Here is a 6673-nt window from a genome sequence, read left to right on the forward strand (position 1 = left end):
GTTCTGTTGGTGGGAAATGAGGAGATAGCTGGCCTGAGAGCCCTCTTTAAATGAACTAGTTCCTTACTCCACCTTATAGCCCCACTCAGAGAGTACTGTGACATTATGAACACCAAAGTTGGTGAAGTCTCCCTGGATGATGAGTATACCGATAGGAAGATTCCTGGGATTTGGTGGTATCCAAGGAATGTAGGATTGTGGGAAACCTTAGGAGTTTGTTTGTTTTTCCGAAATACCAGTTTTTATTTATCCTCTCTTTAGAGATTTCTTTGTCTTTTGGTTTGTTTCCAATGGATGTCCTCTAATTTCTGCTATCTCTTCTTGTGTGCTTATTTTAAAGTTCTGTGTTTATTTTCCAATTGTCTAACTGTATATTCAGTTCATTAATCTTCTCTTTTTCTATGTTTCTTGAGTCTTCATTTTCTCCCTGAGGACGGCTTTGGCAGCATCTCAAAAATTTGGGTATATTCTTCAACTGATATCATTTTTTCATATAATTATTAAGTTTCTTGGATTGGTTCTTTTACTCAATCTTTAGAATTTCATTGTTGTCTCCATGTGGACATGCGTCTTTTTTTGTGATCCCTACATGGAGCAAACTCTTCTTTTTCATTTTGGTGTGTTGGTGGTTTTCCCCCCTACCTAGTAGTATTTTATTTTTTCCAATTATATGCTAAGAAAGTTTTCAACATTCACGTTTACGAGATTTTTAGTTCCAAAGTTTGTTTGTTTGTTTTTCCTTCCCCAAGACGGCATGCAATCTGATACAGGGTATACATGTACAATCATATTAAACATGATTCCACATTACTCATATTGTGGAAGAAGATCAGGACAAATGGAAAAAGCCATAAGGAAGGAAAAAGAGAGAAAATAGTATGCGTTGATCTGTAAATGCAAAATTCCCGTAGAGGGGTAAAAAATTAAGATTACAAATGAACATTTTTTTCGTTATTGAGAAGAGCTAAGTTTATCAAAGCTGTTTATTGCATAGTCTTGCTGTTACTATGTACATTGTTCTGCCAGTTCTGCTCACTTCACTTAGCATCAGTTCATGTAAATCTTTCCAGGTTTTTATTCTCATTATTTCTTACAGAAGAATTGTATTCCATCACATTCATAGACCACAGCTTATTCAGTCATTCCACAATTTATGGTTATCCACTCACTGTGCAATTCTTTGCCACCACAAAAAGAGCTGCTGTGAGTGTTTTTGTAGACGTGGGTCCTTTTCCCTTTTTATGATCTCTTTAGGATACAGACCTAGCAGCAACATTACTGGATCAAATGTACGCACTGTTGATAGTCCTTTGAGCATAGTTGGAATTCACTCTCCAGAATGAATGCTTCAGTTCAAAACTCCATCAAAAATGCTTTAGTGTTCCAAAAGGAAGGGAAGGGAAGGGAAGGGAAGGGAAGGGAAGGGAAGGGAAGGGAAGGGAAGGGAAGGAACCAGAGAGGCCAAATCTGGGTTTCTCAAATCCGGGGGGCTCCTTAGCGGTTTCCCAGAGTCCTCTTCTAGTCAAATAAACACTTCTAGTCAGTAAGCCCCCGATAGAGAACATTATCAAATACAACATGAGTAAGTTTGATTACATTAAATTAAAAGGTTTTTAAACAAACAAAGCCAATGCAACAAAGATTAGAAGGAGCACAGAAAGCTTTCGGGGGATGATTTTTACAGCCAGTGTCTTTGATAAAACCTCATTTCTAAAATATATGTAGAAACGAGTCAAATTTACAAGAATACAAGTCATTCCCCAATTGATAAATGGTCAAATGATATGAACAGGTAGTCTTCAGGTGAAGAAATTGAAGCTATTTATAGTTGTACGAAAAAGCCTCTCAACCATTTTTTATTAGAGAAATGAAAATCAAAACAATTCTGAGGTACCACATTATACCTATCAGATTGGCTAACCTGACATAACAGGAAAATGACAAATGTTGGAGAAAATTTGGAAAACCTGCAACACTAATGTATTGTTAGTAGAGTTGTGAATTGATCCAAACATTCTGGGGAGTCATTTTGGAGAATACCCAAAGGACTCTGAAACTGTGCATACCCTTTGATCCCACAATACCACTTCTAGGTTTGTAATCCCAAGCATGTCATAAAAATGGGAAAAGGACTCACATGTTCGAAAATATTTAGAGCAGCTCTTTTTTGTGGTGGCCAAGAATTGGAAAATAAGGGGATAGCAATCAACTGTGGAATGGATGAACAAGTTGTAGTACACGAATATAATGGAATACAATTGTGATGTAAGAAACGATGAGAAGCTAGACTTTGGAAAAAATCGAGAAAGTCTTACAAGAAGTGACACTGAGTGAACTGAACAGAACCAGGAGAACACTGTACACAATAATAGCAACAATATGGGATGCCTAACTTTGACAGACTTAACTCTTCTCAGCAATTCAAGGACCGAAGAAAACTCCAAAAGACTCATGATGGAAAGTGCTGTCCACGTCGAGAAAAAGAACTATGGAGTCTGAATGCAGACAGAAACATGCTATTTGCTTTCTATTTGTTATGCTTTGTTTTCTTTCTTCTTTCTCATGGTTCCTTCCATTGGTTTTAATTCTTCTTTACGACATGACTAATGTGAAAATATACTTAACATGAATGTATATATATATATATATGTATGTATGTATGTATGTATATATGTATGTATGTATGTATATATAACACCCATGTCAGATTTGATGCTGTCTTGGGGAGGGAAGAGATAGGGAGAAAATGTAGATCTCAAAATGTTATGGAAGTGAATGTTGAAAACCAAAACATTAATTAATCAATAAAAAGAGTGAAAGATGACACTTAGATTATGTTCCGAGGAGAGTACAACGATGGTGATACCTTTAATAGTAACGAGGAATTTTGAAAGGGAAACATTTGGAGGGGAGGGGAATAGAAAGTGTTCAGTTTTAGACATGTTGAATTTAAGATGTCTGCAGGACTTCTAGTTGGATATGTCCAATAGATAAGTTGGAGATTCAAAACTGAAGGTCAGTAGAGAGGTTTTGATTGAAAAGGTACATGTAAGATTCATCTGCGTAGAGATAATTGAATCCATGGGAACTGAGGGGAGACTCAACAAAACAGCATCAAGATAACAGAGAAGGCAGGCCCAGAATGAGCCTAGTGGAACAGGTGAACACCAAAGGTGGAAAGAGCCCTAGAAAGGGCTCGGCAGCCACCACACCAAAGGTACTGGTCCTCCCTGAACACACCTTACACCCCCTCACCCAGAAACATAATAGGCACTTACCAAATGTTTGCTGACAGATTAAGAGGAGATTCTGGAGAAAATAATGTCACAAAAACTTAGGGAGATACAGCTAACAAGAGAAGGGTAAACAGCAGTGTAAAAGGCTGCAAAGTGATCAGGAAAAATGAGAACTGAGAAAAAGATAATAGATTTAGCATCTAAGAGATGGTTAGCAACCTTAGTGAGAGAAGCTTCCCTTTAATGTTGGTGACAGAAAGAGTGTAGAGGGTTAAGAAGAGAGAGGAAAGCAAACAAAAGTGACTAATTTTTTTAGCTGCATAATCCTTGTGCTCTTTTTATTTTTTATTACTTTTATTTTATTTGTTTTCAGTGTGCTGCAATCACTTGCATATATCTTAGATTTTTCTCCTCCCTCCCCCATTCTCCCCTACTTCCCCACTCCCTACCTGATACTACATACAGTTATATACAGGTTCTACACGTACATTCCTATTAAATACATTTTTGCCATGGTCATGTTCCATAGAAGAATTAAAATGAAGGGGAGAAATCATCTAACAAACCAAAACGGAATACAAAAGACAATGATCTGCTACATTCTGCGATTGAATTCCATAGTTCTTTCTCTGGATGTGGAAGGCATTTTGCCTTAAAAGACCACTGGGAATTATTTAGGTCCTTGCATTGCAATGAAGTTCTAAGTCTACCAGAAGAAATCCTCTCACACTGCGGTTGTTGCTGTGTACAAAGTACTCGTGCTTTTGCTCCTTTCGCTCAGCGACAGATCATGTAAGTCTTTCCAGGCCTCTCTGAAGTCTTCTTGTTCTTCATTTCTTATAGCACAATAGCATTCCATTACCTTCATATACCATAATTTATTCAGCCATAACCCAATTGATGGGCATCCCTTTGATTTCCAGTTTTTGGCAACTACAAAGAGTGCTGCTATAAATATTTTTGTGCATGTGGGACCATTTCCCATTTTTATTGTCTCTTTGGGATACACTCCTAGAAGTGATATTGTTGGGTCGAAGGGTATGCACTTTGGGTATAGTTTCAAATTGCTCTCCAGAATGGTTGGATCAGCTCACAGCTCCACCAACATGAATTAGTGTTCCAACTCTCCCACATCTTCTCCAACATTTATCATCTTCCTGTTTTGTCTTGGTAGTCAATCTCACAGGTGTCATGTGGTATCTCAGAGTTATTTTGATTTGCATCTCTCTAATCAATCATGATTTAGAGAATTTTTTTCATGTGACTATAGATTTCTTTAATTTCCTCCTCTGAAAACTGCCTGTTCATATGCTTTGACCATTTCTCAATTGGGCAATGACTTGTATTCTTGTACATTTGACTCAATTCTCTATATATTTTAGAAATGAGGCCTTTATCACAGACACTAGCTGCAAAAATTTGTTTCCCAGTTTTCTGCTTCCCTCCTAATCTTGTTGCATTGGGTTTGGTTGTGCAAAACTTTTCAGTTTAATGTAATCAAAAATGTAAATTTTGCCCATCATAAAGCTTTCTGTCCCTTGCTTAGTCAAAAATTCTTCCCTTCTCCATAAATCTGATTAATACACTATTCCTTGCTCCACTAATTTGTTTATAGTATCAATCTTTATAGCTAGATCATGTACTCATTTGGACTTCATTCTTGTGTATGGTGTCAGACATTGGTCTATGCCTAGTTTCCACCACACTGTTATCCAGTTTTCCCAGAAATTTTTGCGGAACACTGAATTCTTATCCCAGAAGCTGGGGTCCTTAGGTTTATCAAACAGTGTCTTGAGTATCTAACCTATTCTACTGGTCTAATCTTCTATTTATTAGCCAGTACCAAGTGGTATTGGTAATTGCTGCTTTATAATGCAGTTTGAGATCTGGAAGAGCTAGGCCACGTTCCCTAGCATTTCTTTTCATTAGTTCCCTTGATATTCTGGACCTTTTGTTCTTCCAGATGAATTTTGGTATTATGTTTTGTAGCTCTAGAAAATAATTTTCTGACAGTTTCATTGGTATGTCACTGAGTAAGTAAATTAATTTAGGCAGAATTGTCATTTTTGTTATATTAGCTTGTCCTACCCATGAGCAACTGATCTTTTTCCACTTACTTAAATCTGACTTTATTTGTGCAAAAACTGTCTTGTAATTGTGTTCATATAGTCCCTGGATTTGTTTTGGCAGGTAGACTCCCAAATATTTTATAGTGTCTACCCTAGCTTTAAATGGGGTTTCGCTTTCTATCTCTTGCTGTTTTGCTTTGTTAGTAATATATAGAAATGCAGAAGATTTGTGTGGGTTTATTTTGTAACCTGCAACTTTGCCAAAGTTGTTTATTATTTCAAGTAGTTTTATACTTGATTCTCTAGGATTCCTTAACTATGTAATCACGTTCTCTACAAAGAGTGATAACTTAGTTTCTTCTTTGCCTGTTCTAATTCCTTCAATGTTTTTCTCCTTTTATTGCTAAAGCTAACATTTCTGGTATCATATTGAATAACAATGGTCACAGTGGGCATCCTTGTTTCACCTCTGTTCTTATATTGGACCTCTTTTAAAAACATTTTATTGAAATTTTCTGTTTCTTACTTCACCAGGGCATTCTCTGTATCTCTTATTCTCCTCATCCTTCACAGCCATATCATGCGACGAATAGGATTTTTTGATTTGTTTTGTCTTAGGGAGGGAAAAATAGGGAGCAGAACAGTTCCATGTCTTCAGGAAAAGGTGTGCAATGTGTAACACCTTTGGACTTCTCACCTCCTGGAGAGCGTAGATTGGTGGTGTTTTCTCATTTTTCTTTTTAGTTCCACTTGATCTTTAACATGTTGTTACAGGTACTTTTAACTTTTTATGTGTCATGCTTTCTATGTAAATTGTTGTAGTTATTGTGTACATGTACGGTTTTCTTGGCTCTGCCTACTTCACTTTGCATCAGTTCACAGAGAGGTTTCCATACTTCCCTGTACTCATCACTCCCATAGATTCTTTTTTTTTTATTTTGTAATGTTTAACAATCACTGCCATACAATTGTGATTTTATCCCCCCCACTCCCCCCCTCCCTCCCTACGACTGCATACAATTCTGTATAGATTCTACATATACTTTCCTATTGAGTATATTTTCAGTATAGTCATGCTATGTAGTCAGACTAAGATAAATGAAAGAAATCGTATAACAAATCAGAACATGATACACAAACACATACACATACACAAACATGATCTGCTACAATATGTGAGTGACTTCCATATTTCTCTCTCTGAGTGTGGCAGGCATTTTGCCTTGAGATCCTCCATTGGGATTTTTTTTTTTTTGGTAAGAAGTTCTTGTGTTATTACAAAAATGTAAGTCTACCAGAAAAAACTCTCACACACTGTGTTTGTTGCTGTGCATAAAGTTCTCCTGGTTCTGCTCCTTTCACTCAGCA

The sequence above is a fragment of the Notamacropus eugenii genome, chromosome X (assembly GCF_028372415.1).
Source record: "Notamacropus eugenii isolate mMacEug1 chromosome X, mMacEug1.pri_v2, whole genome shotgun sequence".
NCBI classification, from domain to species: domain Eukaryota; kingdom Metazoa; phylum Chordata; class Mammalia; order Diprotodontia; family Macropodidae; genus Notamacropus; species Notamacropus eugenii.